Source organism: Chionomys nivalis, chromosome 17, assembly GCF_950005125.1.
Source record: "Chionomys nivalis chromosome 17, mChiNiv1.1, whole genome shotgun sequence".
NCBI lineage: Eukaryota > Metazoa > Chordata > Mammalia > Rodentia > Cricetidae > Chionomys > Chionomys nivalis.
In genome coordinates, this window is record NC_080102.1 from 6877713 (window position 1) to 6901290 (window position 23578).

General features: G+C 42.2%; 1 protein-coding gene across 3 annotated transcripts in view; it reads left to right on the top strand.

Annotated features, from left to right (window-relative positions):
- The first annotated feature begins 1891 nt into the window (after positions 1–1891).
- Positions 1892–23578, top strand: part of Oxr1 (oxidation resistance 1) — a 348145-nt gene continuing 326458 nt past the window's right edge. For 2 of the 3 annotated variants that reach the window (XM_057791394.1, XM_057791398.1), the window contains exon 1: positions 1894–2025. The gene's annotated coding sequence lies outside the window, so the exon portion shown is untranslated. Of the gene's footprint in view, positions 2026–23578 lie in introns of all 3 variants that reach the window. The other variant, XM_057791396.1, reaches the window with a different exon arrangement.

Consider the following 23578-nt stretch of genomic DNA (forward strand, 5'->3'; position numbering starts at 1 on the left):
ACACAGTGCCATAAAAATGCTAAGATCCCATCACCCCAAGAGTGACTGGTGAGAAGCAGGACGTGATGCCAGCCATGTACACATTGTCCTCACCCTATGTCACTCAGGACAGAATAGGCTGGGTCAGTTTTGTTGGCAGCTTCAGGGGAAAGAAAGATAAAGATACAACTGGATTGTGACTGCGGATGCAAGGGTCCAGTTTAGGAGCGTGCCTTGGCCGTCACAGACATACACTGGTAGAGTAGTGTGGAAAAGCTTATCTGTCTGACGTTGCTGCTAGCTGACTTCACTAATGTCTGACACTGGCAGATGAAGGCATTCAGCCCACTGTGATCTCTCAGTGGGGCACAGCCCTCGACAATGCATGATCCCAGAAGTCTTTCGTAACTTTTTCTGGGTGGACAGGGATGAAAGAGTCACTTTCAAGAGAACACAAGATCTAGCGCAAACGATATTTCAAAATTCATAATCAGCTGCACTGAAAACGGATCATAAGTTTTCTGATCCCTTAATCCCAGTGCAGCTATTGATTTCAGGAAATAATAGGTGATATTTAAATTTGAGTAATTTCTTGTCCAGCAGATTCTAGCTTAAACTAGGTATTATTTTGGGCAAGAGTCCCCTGTCAAGCATAAGTAATGAATTCCTAAGTAATGAATATAATTTGCCGTTTGTGAGAGAGAAAACATGAAACTGTAACTTGGCCCAGGAAACATTTGAACATTTCATTCTTAATTTTTTAAAAAAATTATATCAATTTTTTGTGTATAAAATGATGGGTTTTATTATGGCATGCTTGTACCACTATATTTTGCCCAATTCATCTCCTTTCCTACTGGCCCCTATCACCCCACAAACAGTCCCTCCCTGTTCTGCTTTCGTTTTACAGAGAGATAGACATTTTACTTTAAAAGGAAGGAAGAGATAACAATTGTCAGGAACTGAGGAGGGAGAGTGGAGATTAATAGTGGGAAGTAGCTCCTTGCAGGTAAGGTGGTTTAGAGAGGCCCTTGGCCTGATTTGCCTACCGGTTTGATGCCTAGAAAACAGGGGGCACATCCTGGCAAAGGGACAGATTTGATACAAAGGCCGGATTCCAGTCTCCCCAGCTTTACTTTGCCCCCCCCACACACCCCTTTCTCACGATCTATGCAGAGTTGGAAGGGTGGGAGCCATGGAAGTAGAAGCCAGAAGGCAGGGAAAGTAAAATTCAAGGTCAGGGTGAGTGTCAACCAATTATGTAAAATCTTGCGGAAATAGAAGTCAGGGAAAAGCTCAGCGACTCTGGCGTTTTAGTAGATCTTCCCAGACCCCCTTTCAACCCTATCCCAATGTCACCCCTTGTTCAGGTCTTTGTATTTTACCCGCCTTCCCTCATTTTTCGCTCTAATTGCAATAAAAATCAACATAAAAACTTTTTCCTCCTCTCGGCGGCAAGTCAGCAGCTGAGGAGCCTCTTCAGGATTATAGAGCATTTTCCTTCAGTGTTTCTGGCTGCTGGGCAGCTCTAGGTTGGGGAGGGGGTGTGCCATACCCGGCAGCTAGGGGCTGAGACTGGGCTCTGGCTACACAGGCAGGTGTCTGTTCTTGGGACACAGTAGGACGCCAGCTCTGGAAGCCCGAGAGCTCGCGGCGGGGACGCGCGGCGAGGGGGTGCGCTGGCAGCGGGTGGCTTCCTTCCGCAGGAGCTATTTTTAGCAGCGCCTCGCCCCCCTCTTCCCGGGGCCGCTGGCGTGGTCGCCTCCAGCTCGCGGCCGCCGCTCTGCAGCTCGGCGCCGCCTCCCCCGCCGCGGCTGGTTCTTGGTAGCTTCCACACGGGCAAGTCCGGAAACTGAGCATGTCTGCAAGCGCTCGGCGGCCCTGGTGGCGACGGCGGGGGCAGAGCCCGGCTGCGTCAGGCTGAGCGCAGTCCGCGCGCGGCCGCGGGAGCGCAGTGCCAGCGCCGCCCGGCCCTGCCGAGAGGGGCGCACTCGCCGCTGCGGGGCTCGCACCGCTCGCCGCAAGCCCCCTCCCGCCGACCCGCAAGTAAGTTTGTGCGGCTGCTGGGCGCCGGGGTGAGGGCTGGGCGCCGGGAGCAGCCCGGGCTGGCGAGCCGTAGGATAGCCTGGACACCCGGAGAGCGAGAACGGGCAGCCTTCTGCCTCCGGTGCCCGGCGCTTCTCCCTGTCGCTGGGCAGGTTGTGAGCGCTGGGTTTCATGGATGCTCTAGCAAAGGCGACGGGGCGCAGACCCGGAGGGCAGAGTGGCTCAGGTGTCAGGTGGGGGGCTTTCGGGAAGGAAGGAAGGACCGCAGGTGAGGGAAGGGACCCGCAGGCCAGGAGCCGACCAGTGCTGGATGAGGAAGGGAAGATTTGGGGCGCAGGAACCTGCCTGGGAACGGTCAAAAAGAAAAAGTGGGTGTCCCCGGAATGGGGAGAGGGTCAGAGAGCAGAATAGAAGGCCAGTGTGTCCTGAACTAGGATGACAGAAGGGAAGATAGATGGAAAGTGGGGCGTGTGAAAAGCGGATTTGTATGAGAGCAAAGGACACCAGTGGAAGGGCTCAGTGGGCACTTGGTGGGAGGATGGACTCGGTTGATTTGGGGAGTCAGAGCAATCTTAGATAGAGATGATGGGGAGAGGCAGGTTTGATTCAAGCCTCCCAAGGGAGTGTGTGAGGCAACATGTTGAGAACCGGCGAGTGCAGAAAGTGGCCTGGAGGGGGGGGGGTGGAAAGATGATGAGGGATTTGGGGGCACTTGAGGAGGGAGCGAGGCAGGGATCATGCCCAAGCAGGGGGCTGCTGATAGGTCTGCAAACCTGGGGAAAGGATTGGAGACTACCCCTTGAGTCAAGTCCCCTTGACAGTGTTTAGGAGCGGCTCTCAGAGGTTCCCTTGCAGCCCTCCTCCATCTCCTACTTGGTTTGGAGGCGCCTGGGCTCCGTGGTGGATGTGGACAGAGATGAAACAGTGAGGAAGGTAGTCACTTTAGGGGAGCCACCAGTGCTTCCCTTACCTGAAATCCGGGTTCATTTTAAGCAATGTGGGTCTGAATTTGTGCATTACAAAGAGGGGGAGTGGTGTTCTAGGCCATGGGAATCCCTAGTCTCATAAGGGTTTGGGGGGGGGGGGATGTGTGTTTGGGGCTGGGGAGTCAGGCAGAAGTCTGCAGCATGCAACACGCAGCAGGGAGTATACATGCATGCATTTATTTGTAGGTGCATGTTGCCAGTCAGGGGTCCTCAGTGTTGCTGTAGTCTGTCTCCACGACTCCCTGAGGACAGGATTCAGGGAAACGTGCTTCCCGGAGTCTCTTCTGCTTCCTTTCGTTCCTGGACCAGGAATGCGCTTCCATAGCCTCTTCCTGGTCACCTTTTATTCGAAACCTGATGCTGCTCACGTTCCCTATTTCTGTGCTTGGAGGATGCATCTCAGCCAGGGCTGCTTCCATCCCCTACTCGGGGAAGGAATCCTAGCAGTGTGGGATGTCAGAGAGGCTCTGGAACCATCGGGCCTTCGTAGAGGATTTGGTCCTCTAGGGTCCGTGGTTCTCCTTGCGTCCCTTGCAGGTGACAGGATGATGATGACATCTGTGGATACAGTAAGCAAGCGTGTAGCTTCTAACAGACTGGGAGGGGCAGCAGGGGGGGGGTGAGAGCAGTGAGCATGACTTACCTATTTCTGAAGGGGGAACCTCCTCTCAGTTCCGGGCATGTAAATAGATTACTTAAGAAGGAGAAGACTAGGTTAGTTCAACAGACAATCCAAAATTCTGCTGCCAAAAAATGTCCATTTGATCAGCAAAGCTAAATGAATCAAGAAAGATCTTCCTGAAATGGGGATGAAGAGATGTGTCACCCACAACCATGTCTTGTCTTCTCAAGTGCTGCCCAGCTGCCCATGTTTGCCGGTGGGCACGTTTGAAAGCTGCAGTGCTAACACCGGAAATAAAGCTGAGGATGATGCCGGAAGCCTGGGCCATCTGTGGAATGAGAGGGGCTTCCAGCTTTGGTCTCAGGCTGATGCTTCCCAGACTGGGTCTCTGAGATTGTGTGTCATGACCCATATTTTCAGCAGATTAAATGGTGTGTGTGTGTATGTGTGTGTGTGTGTCTGTGTCTGTATTTGGGGGGGGTGTTCAGATGAAGAGAAGCAAGAGTTCAGGGTGTTGAGGAATGGAATGAGTTTTGTTTTGTTTTTGCGTTTTTTCCCAGTCTTGCCCGATGTGTAGAGTGACAGAATCCAGAAGATAGGTCTCACCTAGTGGCCAGGATGTGCCATCTTACTTCATTGGCTGGCCCGGATGTGGGGTCAGTGTGTGAAAACATGTCTATTTTTCTAGAGACCTGCGAGGTGGGAAATTTGAATCAGAAAGGTTATGCTGTCATCATTTGCTTCTGTTGCTTAGTCTTCTATCTGATTGCATAAAGCATGGGAAGGTACCATAAGAGATTCTTCAGCAACCGGCTCCTTTTTCTTTCCCTTCAGAATGTAGTTCTAATAAAACACAACTGTATGTTTGCTTGCGTTGACTTGGTGATGGTTTGCAGGGGGGCATCAAGGAGGAGGGAGGGAAGGTTGGATGTGGGTGTTCAACAGAGATAAAGACAGGAGTCCAAAGATCTCCTGAGTGTGAAGGTGAAGAGAGGTGAAGGATTTGTTTATTTAACTCTAAATTTAGTGTGAAATGAGAAGACCCCTCCTTCCCACACCTTGCACTTTGAATCCAAAGAAGGTATGTGCCTTCTGGCTGCTTTCTCATTTCCAGAGTTCTGAAGTCAAAGCCTTACTTGACAATTCTCCTGGAGGATCTGCCCTTAAGCCTAGCTAAGCTTCAACAAACAGTGAGGTCTGCTGCCCTAAGTTAAAGGCAAAAAAAAAAAAGTCATGTCTCCCTGAGAATAAAACAAATGTCAGTCAAAACAGGAGAGAAATCACTTTGCCTCACCCAAGGATGGATATGATTGATAGGTGCTTAGAACAGTTTTCCTCAGCTGTGAGCCATCCCCTGAGGCAACCCACGAATGTGGAGACAGTCTTGGCATTTATCAACCTTGGGAGAGAGTGTGATGGGCATTTCACAGGTGACGGTAGGAACTGCTAGTCACATTGGATGATGAAGTAGACAGTCCCCACGGTTGTATGATCCTGGATACCAGTAGCTTAGAAACTATGGCTTTAGGCATTCCTAGGATTATGAATGGTCCCTTTAAAAATGACCACATGGCATGCCTGGAATACACACAAATAAGTAAGAAAATGGATTTAGGTCTTGAGATCAGAAGTGCATCTCAACAACAAACATTAATTTGCAGAGATGTCATTGCAAAATGTGCAAAATGGCCCCATATTCCCAAACATTTGTTTTAAAGAAATGAAATCTACATATTAGCAGAAGTTCATCTCGGCTTTTAGGAAAAGTCTTATAGGGTTGAAGAGATGGCTCAGAGGTTAAGAGCATCATCACTCTCACAGAGGAGATGGGTTTGGTTCTCTGCTCTCACAGGAGGCCCACAACCACATAGAACTCCAGTTCCCGAGGATCTGCTGCCCTCCTGTGGCCACCTTGGGCACTAAGCATACACGTGGTGCATATACCTGCAGCTAAACATGATAGCACATAAAATGAATATTAAAAAAAAATAATAAAAAATGTAAACTCGGGATTCCTTAAAGCATTTGCAATGTGAATTGAGCAAACAGTTTTTATGATTACTGAACTCTTCTGCAGTGTGATTCACTGCGTTGCTCCTGCTTAGTCACCATGTTCCCTATGTTCACTATGTTGCCTTTTAACAAAGAAAATGTTCATTTGTAAATTGAAGTTCACTTAAAATAACAATCAGTACATTTTTCCTTTAGTGAGTAAGTGAACAGACTCAGAGGAAAGAATGTTAGGTGAAGGCCTATGAACTGTTTCAAGGAGAAACCTTAGCATCTTAGCGTTCCGCTAGCTACACAGAAAGGTAGGAGATGTAGATACTTTGCCTGTATTTAGTTTCCATATGAAATCAACAGAATGGGACTACAAGCTTCTCTAGTCACCAGCACAATGCATTCCCCAGAAAAGCAGAACAATAGCTAGCGCCCATTAGTGAAATGAGATCTGGTGCTGTTTCCTCATAGCCTGCTTGAAGGACCCGAGAACATTTAGTAAGTAGGTAAGAGCTTCACTGCTATCTTGTGGAGGGAAATAGAAAGTACAGGTTTGCCCAAGGTTCCTGCTGCCTTCCTGGCTTCACTCTCTCACCTCTATTTATCGTTTGTTGGTTTCATTTAGATTCATTCTGAAAGAGTCATCATTAGAGCTGCTTCCTTCCTCTCTGGTTCTAATAGCCTTGCACGCTCAACCTTTAACATCCCTGAGGGATTTCTGCGGAGCAGAGACTCCAGGCACCTACCAAACCCTTGGAGTCCTTGGTAGCCGCTCCCTTTCTCCTGTGTGTACAAACAGAAAGCTCTTACTTACCTCTCTCCATGTGAAACACAGTTTTGTCTCTTGGAAAACAGTTGTGGGGAAAGCCCTGTTTTGTCTTTCACAAAGCTAACCTTCATTTCCTTGCTGGTGTTGCTACTGGGTTAATTGGATGAATTGCATGATCTCGGTGTTGCAAAGGATAGTTCTTTCCCAAGAGAAACAGCCGAGGAAAATACAACCAGTGAGATCCACCCCAGGCTCATCCAGGAGCCTATGGTATGAAATGGTGGGAGCTAGAGTATGAACCAAAGAGAATCATATGTATTAATAGAACTCAAAGCTTTTGAGATTTGACAACAGTAGATTTTGTCTATGACTTGAGGTCTTTGGATTTGCAATGGCCTCTGCCTTGTGCACTATTTCCAGTTTATAAAAGCAAGTCTGTTTAGGATACTACGTTTATGCATGTCACAAAATGTATTTATGAAAAGAAACACAAACTAACTCATTTTTAAGTATGGTCAGTTGTAGAGATACATAATGATTTTTTTTTTTTTTTAAAGAAGCTTCAGAAGAGTCTGTGAGATGTAGAAAGCTAAAGAAACTGTTAAGGAGAAGCTATGGATTTTCATGGGTTGAAGAGACAGTAGGAGAGAGTGAAATTTGAGGTGAGAGGGGTCACTCCTCGTCTGCTCTTCCTTTCTGTGGGAAATGGTTATTGATTTTGTTTGACATCTGAGTGAGGAGAGATGGCTTTCTCGCACAGACACTTGTTGACTCGCTCGTGCCTGTCTGTGTAGAGTTTGTACAACCAGAACACAGCAGGTTCTTGTTAAAAGGAAGGAGAGTTTCAAGTCAGTTTTGTCCTGTAACACTTGCAGTGCAAGTTTTGAAGCATATATTTTAAAGTACGCGGCATTCTGATGTACTCTTTGGGATGACCAAATGACTGGAAACTGGGCACTCTTTTCTTCTATTTTGGGACTAACCCATAGATAATATCTCCATTTAAAATCCTCACAATAAGTTGGATGTGGTTTTCAAGAGACAGCGAGATAGGAGGGCAACCCCTTTGCCTGTGGAAGCAAACATGCTGCCCGCTGGCCTGTCAATCATTGCCCCAGCTTCAAGGGGGGTAGCATGAGAGATGGGGAGGTTTTCTTGCAGTGCGTGTTGCCCTTGGTGAATTGAAGAACATTACCAACCAGATTTTGAAGTTAGTGCTGTAGCAAAGGGGAAGAGAGTTTCTGTTTTAAATTCCACTTGAGTTTACCATTGCTAAGGCTGATGGGTAACAACTTATGGAAAATGAACCTTTAGTTGTGGAAGACTCTTACCTTTGTAAGTGCTTATTCATTACAAGGAGCTAGAAGGCTGACCCACCTTCCTAGGCCTTCACCCTTCATTGGGCTGTGTCTTTACTATCTTCAGAATATCCAGAGTGTGGTGTTGTGTGCTCTCAGACTGCCTTCTAAGTTTGGGACTTAGAGTTCTTCTGGCCTTTTAAAGAGGTAAAAAGCCTGCCCTGTTTATCACCGAGAGCACAGTGGATGTTGTTGACAGCAGCCTCTTTTATGCAAGGATGTGTACACCCTTGACTTTTGTGTGAACCATCACTCGCTAAAAAATCCACAGAACTCTGCCTCCTGGGCTGTGAAGCCCGATTTCAGCAATTTTGATGTGAACAACTGTGTTGTGATCAGACTAATAGATGAACAAAAATATCACCTACCCATTTCCAATGACAGAGGTGCAGGGCTGAGGTTGGTCTAGAGCCTCCTTGCAAATTAAAACCCGAAAGTCGTTATCAGTTTGACTTGGGTAAGTGTTATTTCTTCATGGAACTTCAGCCTCCTCATCTTTTAGTGAGAAATGGTTGTATTTTTCACTCTGTGGACTTGGTAATAGTGTTAGAGTTGATGATCAAAATGACCAAGGGCCTTCTTGTTTCGTCTTCTTTGCGATGAATATGGTGCTTTAGGTAATGATACCTCAAAACAAATGTGCAACTGTGGATAATATTTAGTTAGGGTATTTTTATTTGAAGAGTAAAGACTGACTCTAGTTGATAGTTTGAGGATTGTGGTTATAGTGCTTTAAAAATTGATTCAGTGGCACCAGGTGGTGGTGGCACAGGGCTTTAATCCCAGCAAATGGGAAGCAGAGGCAGGTGGATCTCTGAGTTTGAGGCTAGCCTGCTGTACAGAGTGAGTTCCAGGACAGCCTAGGCTACACAGAGAAACCCAGTCAAAACAAAAACTACAACAACAACTACTAGTACTACTATTAATAATATTAAAATAAAAAAAAACTTGTTCAGTGTCCTTGCATTGTGCATTGTGCAGGTTTTAAAGATACAAATTTGTTAGGGCTATCCTGTTGGAATTGTGTATTCACTTCCTGGGTCATGATTAAAATATAGCAAGTTCTACTATATTTTAGTGGATTTAGCTATATTAAATGTAGGCCGAGACTGAGCTTGCTTTTCCAACTGCCCAAACACAGATAACCACACAAAAACTTTATTAATTGTAGCATTGTTTAGCCAATAGCTTAGGTGCCTTTCTAGCTAGCTCTTACATCTTAAATTAACCCATTTATATTAATCTGTGTTATCACCATGAGGCTGTGGCCTACCAGTAAGGTTCTTGTGTCTGTCTCCTTCTATAGCTACATGGCCTCTCCCTGTTTTGCCTTCTCTCTATATATGTCTGTTCAGATTTCCCACCTGTTTTTACTCTGCTAAGCCATTGACTTAAACAGCTTTATTCATCAACCATTAAAAGCAACACATATATAGAATGACATCCCACATCATCTTCCCTTTTCTGTCTAAATAAAAAGTAAGTTTTTAACTTTAACTTTAAAAAATTACATATAACAAAGCAGGTATAAAGCAAGAATTACACTTACAGTATTTAATCTATTTGTATTTGGAAAGTTTCATATCTAATTTATCTTTTATCATAACTAAGGAAAACTATAGCTATAACTATCTGTCTTCAACTCTTCAAAGACCCCAGAAAGATATAATATTACCTAAGTAAACAGGAAGTGCATTGTAAGCAACTTCTAAAGTTCTAGAATTGACAGAGACATATTGCTGCCTGAACAGTCACCCAAAGTTCTTCTGTAACATTGGGAAATCCATCTTCACCCTACAGACTGGACTGGACATGTGGGTTAGCCCCACACTGGGCACCATTTTATAGGCGGAGACTGTTTCTTGCTTTTCCAGTCACCCAGACCCAATTAATCACACAAAACTATATTAATTACAACACTGTTTGACCAACAGGTTAGGTGTCTTTCTATCTAGCTCTTACATCCTAAATCAGCCCATTTCTATTAATCTGTGTTATCACCAGAGGCTGTGACTTACCAGGCTAGGTACTGACATCTATCTCCTTTGACAGCTACATGGAGTGTCCTTGATTCCTCCTACTCTCTCTCTGTATCTATCTCTGTTTGAATTTCCCACCTGGCTTTACTCTGCTAAGCCATTGGTCAAAACAGCTTTATTCATCAACCAATAAAAGCAACATATACAGAAGGACATCCCAAATCAATTGAAATAAAGCAAGTCCCATATCATTAATGATGGTATATTTCTAGTGGTTGTTCTGGAGTTTCAAGATATAAATGGAACCAGGGCCCATCATTTCTCTTCCCTGAGTAGACAGCACTAGACTGTGTGGTTAGGCACAACACTAAATATAGACATATTAAGCAAATAGGCTAGTACCTTTCTTTCATGAGACACTTGCTAGCTTCACTTGACCGTTTCTTGATAAGAGTCAGGGGGTGAAGTCATTATGTAAACTGTGAGCTAACACAATAATCTCCCCCTTGACCCTGGGCCCACCTGGCCTTCAGCATTGCTTCTGTGCACCAAATTGCAGTAGACATAAGGTTACCACAATGCATGAACTAAATACTTCTGAGTATGCATAAGTATGTAAGCTAACTAGTGTCCCTCAAAGGTTAATTTGTTAGGTCTTCTTTATACGTTTAAAAAACGCACCTCCCAGTGGGTCTGTTATGTATGTAAAGAAGAGAAAAAAGCTTGTCAGTTGCTGCTGTTTTCTAAGATAAATCATGGTATAATATTTGAATTAATATATTAATGGACTCAAGAGTCTTCCTCTCATCTATTTTTAATCCTTTGCATAGATCACATTGACAGGATGTCACGAGTGCATGTCATACATTCAGCAGAAGGCTGGCCATGATAAATGACTTCTAGTAAAATAAAAAATATTTTCTTCTGTTTTCATTTGTCCAAATGATTTAGTCATATATAGTAGCCTTATTTTGAAGTGTTTCCAAATGAGATAGTAAAATGACATTTCTTTGCATTTTTAAAGTTAGCACTGAGGCCACTAGGTCGCTGCAAAGGTGGCCTACTTGGGGTATGTCATTGTACCCATTGGATTTTTTCCAGCAGAGGTTCGAGCAGTGAGGGGCGAGATATTTAACAGACTGCTTAAGCTAGGCATGAGCTCAGTGTTAGCATGTGTGTTTCTCACCTATATAAGGCATCATTTCCACTCTCCAGCACCACAAAAGTAAATAAACAAATACATATTTCTTATTTGGAAAACTACAGAAATTAACAATACATTTATTACCTGTTGAATCATTTTGGAATTTTAAATTCTTATGAAGCTCAAGGCAGCTATTCATTTATTTATTGATTGATTGATTGATTGATTGATTGATTGAGACAGAGTTTCTTTGTATTCTCTGGCTGCTCTGGAACTCTCTCTGTAGACCAGGCTGACCTCAAACTCATAGAGATCCATCTGCCTCTACTTCCTAAGTTCTGGAATTAGAGGTATGCACCACCACTACCTGGCAATATTTTTGTATAACTATTGTATTTTTTGTTTGTTTTTTAATTTTATTTTAAAAACAATCTTATTTTACATACCAATCCCAGTTCCCTCTCTCTCCTGTCCTTCCACTCCTTACACCTTCTCACCACCCCCCACTCCCCATCCACTCCTCAGAGAGGGTGAGGCCTCCCGTGGCGAATCAACAAAGTCTATTGCATCTCTTGAGGCAGGACCAAGGTCACCTCCCTGTATCTAAGCTGAGCAAGGTATCCCTCCATAGTCAATGGGCTCCAATGCACTATGGGTAGATACTGGTTCCACTGCTAGTGGTCCCACCAACTACCTATGCCACACAACTGTCACCATTGTGCAAAGGACCTCGATCAATCTTATGCTGGCTCCTCAGCTGTCAGTTATGGGGTCAGTGAGCTTCCATTGGTTTGAGTATGGCAGTTTCTCAAAAAAGTTGGCAATTGATCTACCCCAAGACACAGCAATTCCACACTTGGGCATATATCTAAAGGATACAGACCCATACCACAAAGATGATTGCTCAGCTATGTTCATAGCAGCATTAATTTGTATAGCTCGAACCTGAAAACAACCTAGATGCCCCTCAACCAAAAAATGGATTAACTAATATATAATTAAAGTGAGGTTTTAATGTGATGCTCTTTCCAGCATGTTCTTTCACATTTTTTAAATTAGAAATCCTATTGGGGACTGTTCAACAGAGAAAACAGGAAGCTATTTAAATGATTAGGATCTAGTTCTTAGTTCCCTGAAATGAGAAGTTAGTCTCTAACAGGGAAAGAATCCATATCACTGAATGATGATCTCAAAGCTTATCTCTTCTGAGCTAACTGTAATGCATTCTATTTTTATTTTTGAAAAATCTAGTACTTAAGTCAAGAAGATAGCAATGGAAAACATAAAAGTTGAATAGTGACGGTCATTGATTTCTAGGGAAATCAGACAATAAAAAGCACTTGGATGACATTATTCATTACATTATACATTGGGTCTTACATTCCAGCACTATGTTGTAAGAAGGCTGCTTGATCATTTCCCTACTTCCCAGAATCCCGAAATAATCACACAGAAACTATATTATTTAAACCACTGCTTGGCCCATTAGCTCTAACTTCTTATTTTCTAACTCTTACATATTAATTAACCCATCTCCATTAATCTGTGCATCACCACAAGGTCCTGGCCTACCAGCAAAGTTTCAGCATGTCTGTCTCCAGCAGCAGCTCCACAGCTTCTCTTTGACTCTGCCTCCTTTCTCCCAGCATTCAGTTAAGCTTTCCCTGCCTAGCTCTACTCTATTCTATCATACAAAGCCAGTTTTCCTTATTAACCAATCGTATTCACAACATACAGAGGGGAACCCCACATCAGCACTGGGTACACATCATGCTTGTCATTCAATATTGTGAGAATTTTTCTTTGGTAATGGAGTTCATAAATTATTTTTGTTAGCCTTGTTGGAGGTAAGAATTAAAGGAGTTTGGTATGCTTAATGGGAAATTATGCATTAATTTCCTTTGGGTTTCGAATCCTTGGATCAAAACACATAGCTTTGCTAAGATGACAATGGATACATTATTGAGTCTCTAAAGGGACAAATTTTGAGGCAGTCATTTATGTTATTTGGGGGAGGAAAGAAAGGAAATATTATAATCTGTAAATTACTTAAGTGAACCAAATAGAAAACAGATTATGGTGAGTTTAAACAGAAAAGCACTCATAATATACTTATGGTGGAGTTCATGGAATTGAAAGAAAAGATGAAGAAGCTCTTGGCAAGGGTAGGACCCCATGGCAGGGATGAATGAGTTCTAACTGTTTACCATCATTGAGTCTCTACCTTCAAGACAGAATCCAAAGAGAGGAGGTGTGCTGAGGAGATTCTGGATGCAGAACCTTGTTTCAGTGGTAAATTTATATGAAGGGAAAAACAAAGACACGGACTACCACCGAAGAAAAACTCCTAAGCAAATGTTGAGTGTGTTATCTCACTAGATGTCTAGAAGACAAAGATATCAGCCATATTGGTTCCCCGTGCCCTCTTCTGCATCTTACAGTCTAGACCTAGTGAGCTTCTTAACAAAGAATATTCATTAATCCCATGTACATCCTCATATTTTCTCTCAACTTGCCAATACAATGTATTCCTGGGAAGAGGAATCTAAGGTTGAGTTTCGGATTATTGGGCTGTGCAGAGTGAAGGTATGAATCAAATTCAGAATTTATGTGTGTGCTATCTGAGGAAGAAGGGATAGAAAGAATGAGCAAGAGCTAATGAAAGACTTAGGACCATAGGGCCTCAGACTGAGGCTGGATCTAGAGACACCCAGCCCCAGTGTCTGTGCCAGCTGTGTTCATTACTGCCCCTCGCTAGGAGAAACCCAGACATTTATTGTTTCAACAATGAATAAGCATGTTTCAGTGGGGTTCCACTAGAATGTTAGTTGGGAATGGAAAGGAATGTAGGAATATTACTGGGCTTATCTCTGTACCAGTGGCCACTGAGTAGAACCACAGGGGCCAGAGACATGACTTTTCATGAAGATATGTCACTTTCAGAAAATAGAAAGGCTTGGAAGTATATCAGAGTATTATGTGAAAACTGGACTGGCTTAGGGTGGATTATCAGGGCAGGATACAAAGCCAGCACTGAGAAACCATAGTTCTAAGGAAAATATCTGGATGCGGTCTGAATTACTATCATTATATGTCAAATACTAAGTACCTGTACTTTAGCAGTTTCCGTTTTAGAAGCTGAATGCTTCTGTAAACATGTATGCAACTATTTACCTACTCTGAACTTACATAATTCTTATTGGACATCATTTGAAGTAAGAGGTCCTTTAAGATAAAGCAAACATCCATCTCAGACATAAGCTTTTGCATTGTAGTTGCCAGGCACAAGTAGACATGAGTAGAGAACATGCTGTTTTTCTCACTATTTACAAATTGAGCATTTCACTATGTGGAGCCTGGCTTATAAAACACAGCAGTATTAGCATATGCATGACTTTGTTACCAATGAATGTCATATGCAGTAGTCTGCAGATATTCTCAACAATCATTTATGCTCATCATAGTGTTGAAATTATTGTTCATGTCCCACTACTCTTAAACCCTTTTATTTCAGGTATCAGATAGATATGTATACATGCCACAAATTTGTCCTTTTAAATTTATTTCTGTTGAAGTTCTGTATAAAACATTCTGTGTAGAAACAATAAGCTCTAATAAATTCCTAGAGACATGCCAGAGTGAATGGAAGAAAGACCATATGGCCTCAACCCTACTCAAAGAACTATGGGGAACTAAAGAATGTTAAGACTGGGAAAAATTGCCCTCCTCAGGGAAGAGAAGACAATTTGTTATTCAATACCAAATGGTAGCCTGAGAATGTGCATACAGGGAACATTATACAGACTGAACAGGTTATATTTAGGAATACATACATATACATATATGTGTGTAAAAACAACTAAGGAAAAAGGGGATCATGCATTTTAAGGAAATCCAGGAGGGTTTTATAGGAGAGTATGCAGAAAGGGAAAAAAGGTGGAAATACATTATTATGTTATAATCTCAAAAAATAAAAGATACAGAATCTAATCTCTTTCCTTGGCTCCTGGTAAATTCCTTTTGCTATAGATGGCTTGGGACAGAAAACCAGACCTACTGAATGTTTTAACTGGTCACACGTGTGCATGATCTGCTGCTCCCCTGTGCCATTCTGTAGGAAGCAGTACTCCTAGAAGGCACACAACACTTTCTAGCAGAGTGGTCATGTTCTGGACAATCACAGCTTATATATGGATTCTCTATAGATTGTTCTTCAATGGGATTAACACTGCTAAGGATGGGACTCACATATAGGAGCTACTTACCATCTTCTCTATCTGGGGTGAGGATTTCCTGCCATCCCACATTGATTACTCTAGATTCTGGAATCCATGCTGCAGAGAGAGATGGGGGTTACAAAGGTCTTTCTAGTAGGTTTAGTCTCTCAGGTGTCTGGGACTCTATAAGACTGATGTGGATGTTGAATCGCATAGATCAAGGATATCCCTCCCCAACACACACTTTTGGATAAAATCTGTATTTCTTTGTACATCCTAAACGTTAGGTTGGATCTTAGTGAACACATCCACTTGCTGCAATCTCTATTATTTTTTCCTGTGTTTACTTTTAAATTTAGTGTTTCTAGGGGCTAACATGTCCGAAAGAATCACCCGACTGACCTTAATGCCAGCAGAGATAGTCTGCCCTGGGGATCCAGGCCCCTGAGCAATAGGAAGGGTGCTTTTCCCATGGGTTGAAAGCCACAATATCCCTGTCTATTTTAATGATAGACTTTCTAAGCATCACCAGATAGCTTTCTTTATATTTGGAGTCTTTAAGAAGGTTTGCCTCTTTTTGAGTGAAATCTGTTTTTATGTAACTTTTATTATTGATTTGGTCTGGCCTTTAAACCTCAGAATTATCTAGGAATTTCCTCAAGTGCTAGAATATGCTCTTATTGTGGCCATCTTGTTCTGTACCAGAAATGCAGGTCATAGTGAAATCTGCCAAACCAAAATACATTTTGGCAGAGATATATTTACCAGGAGACAGAAGTTTTATGATACTTGGGACTTTTTTTAGACCTTTGTCCAGCATCTCCAAATGCACATAGCATCTTTCTCACAATTATCTAGGATTCAATTATGAGCTAGACACTTAGTAGGTGCTTTTGAGATATTAAAAGGCACGTTCATGACCCCTAACCTTGTGTAAGTAGCATGTGGGGGAGGCATTAGTTGTCCTTCTTGACTAATGTAATGTCCTAGTATGAGGGGCTGATGATTGTGCTGTGGAAATGAGGGCCCCTGTAGATCCAAGGATGCTTGGATTAAGAAATGGAGAAGGATGTTCCTGGCAAACAAAATAGAATTGTATAGCAAGAAAATGAAATGTGGTCTGAGTGGCAGGGACAGACATGAGATTGAGACTGAATGGAAGTGGGTAAGCCAATTCCAGATAGCATAGAGTCTTCTAGGTGAGGTAGGGAATTTGGGTTTTAGAGTAGAAAGCAGCCTGATTAACTCTGTCTATTGCCACACGAGTTATTATATTTACTTCCTAGGAGAATAACTAGCATTATAAAGTCCAGGCTGTCTAATAAGTGTTTGTTGTAAAAGGTGTTATCTTTAAACATTGAAGACATGGTACACATCCCACCCTGCATGTGTATTATTACAGGCATGCATTGATTTCTGGATAGAGCAAAACTGACGTCAGCAATGGCAGTACGTTCTCTTCCCTCCCTCCCTCCCTCCCTCCCTCCCTCCCTCCCTCCCTCCCTCCCTCCCTCCTTCTTTCCTTCCTTCCTTCCTTTGAGATTCTGATCTGAGTGAATCCTAACCACTTGTCTTTGTCCATTTTCTTTTTTGAGTTTCTATTATAATAATTTACTGATATCTATTTCATATTTTTTAAAGGGCTTCTAAAATTGTTCATGTATTCCTTGATAATTTTAGTTGTTGTCGTTTATCTACTTAGGTGGATTTTACTCGCAAAGGCTGGTGGAACTATTGTAATAGAATATGTAATAGAATAAAATGACTTCCACACAAGCCTTTATTAGGGTTGATAATATCACGCATATTTGAATTGATAAAAATTTGAATAACCCACTTGTGTATCTAAACATTTGACTAAGACCTGGCCAAGCACTGGCTTGTTTCAGTGCATCCTCAGTCAGTACAAAGAAAAGTCTTTGAAACTTTTAGATAATTGAAGTAAGAATGTAAATTGCAGTCTGTATTTAATGTGTGTCTCTGTGTGTATGTGTATGAGAAAGAGACAAAATATTATTTTCAAAGTAATGCCATCTCTGCTTCATTTATAGTACTAAATACCAAAATTTAAAAATCACTCCAATCTTGTTATTTTATTCTTACAGGGAGTCAATTTTTATTTCTAGGCATTCTGAGGTACTGGTCATTACTGAGGGTCCTGTTCTCTAATGCTGCTAGCCATGAGCCTGCAGGTTCCCACATATACAGTTTGGGAAGTGCATGAAGCTAGCACGTCTTTCAGTCTTTTTCTTATTCGGGTACTTCTTCTCTAACAAATAGCAGACATACAGAGGTGCAATTAATTTTGTACGGTGGGTGCTTTGGAAGGTACTTCAGATAAAGATGTTGAGTGGGTGACTGGAACATTTATAGAGAGGTAGTTGTCTGTGTTCTTGGCATATTTACCAACAGAATGTCACCAAGATCCTGCCATAGTATGGAAGTTTTGTTCTTCAGAGGGTCCTTTTCTGATAATACACCTTTATGTGAATGTGTCTTTAATCTACGAAACCTTTTGTGGATGGCTTTGGTCCATATAAACCTGTTCAGTCCTCTGGTTGATGTGAGCTGACCTGAGACCTTGGTATCTGTTACCAAGAGCTGCACATGCTATCTAACAAGCCGCTGTGTTTTCACTTCTAGTTATATGTGGCTGGTCCAAAGGTGTCTATTGACCTAATTGGAAAGATGATGAGGGAGCAATCCCCTGAGAGTGGTCGGACACTAAAGATGCTCTCTTCATCATGGGATTTTCAGCGTGGTCAGGAGTCTTTCTAGAGGCCTTGGTCATCTTTGGTCATCGGCAGAAAGCCTATAAGGGATACCTGGAACATGCAAAGGCACACATTCCCTACGTGAGCCACCTTACCTGAAGCCGCTGTGACTCCTGGATGTTGTGGATGCATAGACACGTTATTTTCCATTTTTCTTTAAAGCTAACTTGAATTGGGATTTTTTTCCTATCGCTGAAAGGAACCATGAATGCTGTCCTTAAACAAACTGTCCTGTGCTGAGAGGGCAGCAGGAAGGAGATAGGTCTGGGGATGTTGTCTGGCCTAGCTGGGAAGGTGGAAAATTTTCTCTTGCTCTAAATCAGGAAGAGTTTTGAACCAGAGATCAAAGGGTAAGAGCGTGTGTTCTGCTACAGTTTCTTTAAGTCAGTCTAAGAAGCTTTAGCAAAAGCAATCTACCTTCCGAGGTGCAGATCCGAGATTGCCTCAGATAAGGAAAGGAGACACTGTTGCCATGTGTTCCAGAAACAAACACAAGTGATCACTAGCTGCATCCTAGCTACAGCCTTGCTGTTTGAAATCCATGGATACACTTGGCTCCTTTGTTCTGTATTTGGTTTTATCATGAGGCATTCTAGGTCTTTTGTTCAACAAATAAGATATTATAACCCTGATAATGGCCCCTAACTTGAATAAAAAGATTAGAAGGAAAGGCAGTAAAATAATAAGAGGCATATTATTTTTGTCGACCCTATATTTCTGGTTACTCAGCAATAAAAAAGCCATTTATGCTCTCATTCGGACACTGAATAGAGAAAAATATGAGTCATTCCTTTCAGATGCAAAATCCTGCCATAGCTTCATTCCATTTGGTATCCTAAGTCTCAGCTTCTGACAGGCGCTTGCTTTGAGGAGGGAAGGGAAGATACACCGTACGATCATGGAAAGTAGTGTTTCAAGTATCCTGTGTGAGAAAATGGGGGAATACACAATGTTGTCTTCCTCATCTGCCCGTGAACTGTTCAGAGACCTCCAGTGAGTGCTTGAAACTGGAGCATTATATAAACTGTATTGTTTTCTTTTTTCTCCTCGGTTCCCATCCCTCTCCATTCCATTTCCTCTTCATCCTCTTCCTCCTTCTCCCCTTCCTTCTTCTCCTCCTCCGACTGACACCCCTCCTGCTCTCCACTAAGATAGAATTATTTTGTCTAAGTATTCTTCTACTTCATGACTCTCTTGCCTCAACCTCCAAGTGCCGAGATCACAGCCATACTCCACTACACACGGCCCAGCACTTCAATATATATGTATAGGTCTGAAAAAGTTCACTTGATAAATTAACACAGTAAAATATTGACAATAGTAACAGTAAAATATATCAATTATGATTGTAAACTATAGTGGAAGTGAAGGGAGTCTTAAAGAAATGTTCTATATTCTACTTCCAGCCCATTGGCTAACTGTGGATGGAAAGGAAATTGAGAATATAGGTGTGTGCTCTCAAGATATTTCTGGCACAAATTTATAACTAGTGGCTTCTTTTAACTTTCTTCTGGGAGAAAGAATGAAAATTTGCATAAGTTGGGACTCTTTGTGGCTAAAAGCAGTCTGGGGTGTGTAGTCTATGATTAAGAGTCATTTTATCTTAGACTAACACTTGTTCTTATGGACAATTTCTCCTAAGAAGTGTTATAAGATAATAACTTACCTGAAAATAGATGCTGGTTACTAAGCCGTAATAAGAAGCGAGCTGCATGTTGTCTTCCAGTGACCATGTAACCTGGTCTTTCAAGATGTGTTACGGACAGTGTCCAAGCCTGGAGAGAAAAATGACGCTAACCCCCGTTTTCCATAAGATCTCAAAACACCACCATAAAGGAAAACTGGTTTCTCTTTCTCAGGTGAATTAGTGGGAAAAGCATTTCATTTAAATAGTACCCACGGAGGACATCATGAGTGATGCCATGCGCATAGCGTGGTACTCATTATCATTTAGTGAAGCAAAGCTGTAAGGAAAGAAGGAGACAAGCCAGCAAAGCAGGCTGGCCTTGTATCCTGAGGAGGCTGTTGAGTGGACAACAGCGCTTGTATTCACGCTTGGGAGTCTCTTTCTAGTGTTAGGCTGTTATCAGTTGCTATCTTAATTTGTGTAGCTCACAGAACAGAGCCCCCTCAGCTGCTCCAGCCAGATGGAGGGCTTCCTAGTGTCACATGGGAAGCGGCTGGGAGCTCTCCTTGCATACAGTACCGTGCCTTGCACGTTTAGGCCTGATTTTCTGTAAGTTCTTCCACCAACAGAAAGTTGTAATGCTATGTTATCATTTTCATAGACATGTAGAGTGCCTGTGCGGCTGGATGGAACCTTTGAGGGTGGGCTATGCAGGCAGATGGGGTTCCTGGGCAATGAGTGCTTTAGAGTAGACAGACTACTGACATGATAGTATTCAAGTCTGGAAGAGCTACTAGGGCCAAGCCTTTAGGAAGCTGACTGAAATGCAAGTAAATGATCCAACTGCAGCTTCAGATAAAAGTACGTTTTAATATTTGTTTTCTTCATTCTAATCTTTGTGCTCTATAGGGTTTCTATTCCTCCCATATTTATACCATCCGGTCCTTCACCTTTTCCTATTACCCCATTTGTTAACTCTCAAGTTCATATATATATATATGAACTTGAGAATTAACAAATTTGAGAATATATATATAGGCAAGTAATAATACATAAAAATATGTAAATGCATTTAGTGTTGCTCTTACATACACATTTTTAAGACTTGGTATTGGATAAGGAATTAGGGAGCTCAGCCCTGGAAAGGTTTATTCTCCCTCTCTCTGCATTCTTGTGATATTTTCCTAACTATGTGGTCATATCAACTGGTGTTGTTATTGTTCAGGTATTATTTAGGCAACCAGATTGTTGGGATTTAATAGGTGCATCATCAGATATAGATATATATTTATATATGTATGTATATGTTACATATATCTACACAGAAAGACACACACGCACGCACGCATATAAATATATATATTTATTTATATATATATAACTGTCTTGTAGCAAACATCCTGGTCTTTTTTAATTTTTAAATAATTATGATACTGTGTTTCTTAGCCATGTGTATTAAATGATAGCAGCTGAGGGACATTTCAGTGCCTGACTCACTATAGAACAATGTTTTCATATGATTTAAGATAGATCTAGTGATTTCTTCTACATGCTTGTTTAGCGTCATCTGAAGTTTACATCTGACATTTTGCAAGAATCCTTGAACTCTGAAGATTTGACTGTTTTAGCAGCTGACCACTGGTCTTCTAGTGATTCTAGGTTTCTCACTTAGTCAGAGCACTTAAAGTGTCCTTAAGGGTTTGTTTTTGCTTTTCTTTGTTTGTGTGTATGTATATGTTTTTAGATTTTGTTTTGTTTTCTCTGAGCATCTGTCTTAGGGTTTTATTGCTGGGAAGAGGCACAATGACCACAGCAACTCTTATTTAAAAACAACAACAACAACATTTAATTGGGACTGGCTTACATACAGTTCAGAGGTTTAGTCCATTGTCATCATGGTGGGGGAAGCATGATGGCACACAGGCAGACACGGTGCTGGAGAGAAACTAAGAAGCTGAGAGTTCTGCATTTAAATTGACTGATAGAAGAGAGAGAGAGAAAGAGAGAGAGAGAGGGAGAGGGAGGGAGGGAGGGAGGGAGGGAGGGAGGGAGAGAGAGAGAGAGAGAGAGAGCGCCATACTGGCCCTGGCTTGAGCTTTTGAAACTTCAAAGCCTGTCCCTAGTGACACGCTTACTCCAACAAGGCCATGCCTCCTTATATCACCATTCCCTATTAGTTTATTCAAACAACCACAACATCTGTAACATCAAAAATACCTGATGCCATAACCCAAGGTATCTCTAGAGACAGAATGACGGGGGGAGGCATTGGTCTTGCCCTTAGGGAAGAGGAAAGTGAAATATGGCCAATTTCATGTTGCACATAACTCCCACAGGTTAGAGCAGAATACAAAGCAGACCTTCTTCTCTGAGGAGTGAATCACAGCAGCTAGCCTAAAGGTCCTCTCAAGTGGCCCTGTCGTGGCTGCTGTTTCTAGTGACAGTCCCCAGAGGTGCTGCTTTCATCTGTCCTCTCAGTCGTTGTTCCCATAGGTATACCAGCCAGCAGGGAAGGTTCCAAACAGTGGCAGCTTCAAAGTGTAGCTGCGACTGCAGCCTCCTGCAGGATGTTTCAGTGGGCATCCCATACAGACCCTCCTAAGAGTATACCCAGCTGGCATTGTTCTCCCAGTCGCGCTTCTATTTCCTTTCCTTTTCTTTTTTGTTTTTGCCTTGATGTGGCCAATGTCCTCGGCCAAGTTCCGCCTAACTGAGATGGGTTCCTTGAAGATAGCTATCCTATTGCTGGTCCTAAATAAGTCCTATTGCTAGCAGAAATAAGGACTTAATGGTTTCTTCAAGCTTCCCCAGACGACAGTAATGTTGATAATGGGAATAAAGGTATGGATGCCATCACTGATATTGCCTAGTGATGAATGACCCTCTACCCTATTGGCTTTCCTCTGTCAACAACAGACAAAAGGATATCATTACTATCCCATTTTATAGATGAGTAAGCCAAGAAAGAAATCTTATCTCTCAACATTTTCAGTTTCTGTCTTCTAATAGGGAAGGACTATAAAGCCAAATCCAAATAGAAAGGTGCTTGTCCATTTAGCATCCTGTGACAGACTAAACATATTGATGACCTGAGTTGTCCAGATGACTGCAAACCATATTTGAACTAGCAGTGGATGTGTTTTATTGGCGTTGGGTTGAAGGTTAAAGGCTGAGGCTAGTTAAAAGAGGGAAGGATGACACTGAGACAGGAGGAAGTCAAGTTCAGGTTTAGCTTCTCACCCACTCTGGTACAACTGTTCTGAAATAGTGGCTTATTTTCTGTGTTCTTATTTGGACCTGAGCTGGTAACAGGCACAGTACTGGCATTGTTTTTCTTGGAAAAAAATATTTACTGCCTATGAAAAGATGGTAAGTGATGACTCAGGTCGGTTTCTTCCCTAGGATTCAGAAACAGCAACACCTGGATTTTCCATGGACCTCTTCGGCACGATTTCGTTTGTTCCCTCTAAAGACCTAATGAGGTCGATTCTACTGTTATTACCCACGCAGCAACTTGTGTAATCTGTGAAACTGATATCTTCACTATTGATATGTAAATCAAGTCTCTTGATGGCGAACACGTGAGATAAATGGACTTTGAGGTTTTAATTTTATATTTTCTCTGATAAAATATAATATGCTATGATTTAGGTTAGATAATTTTCTTAATGGAAGGGCATCGCCACTTAGTAATTATCTGCCACTAGCTACTTCATGTAGATTCTTATTTTTATCAATCATATGATTCACTGTGAACATTGTCTAGGATGCTTTTGCAGAGGTGCCCAATTCTTTGCCTAAAATACCTTGGGAAGAGAACACATTCTCTTCCAGTCTAAAAGATGAAAGAAATAAAAACAAGTTGTAAGGAGACATCAAATGAATACAGAGGTTTAACATGGAGATGAGCTTTAACAAGCTATTGCCTTGGCCAGTATAGAAAATCGATCATTGTTAAAGGCAATGATCCAGAAATGGACCACTTATAGACCTTGCAAATAAATCTTGCTGTTTATATGATTAGTAAGCAATAAAATATTTTCCTATAACAAATAGGATTTGCTTCTCTGCCTCTA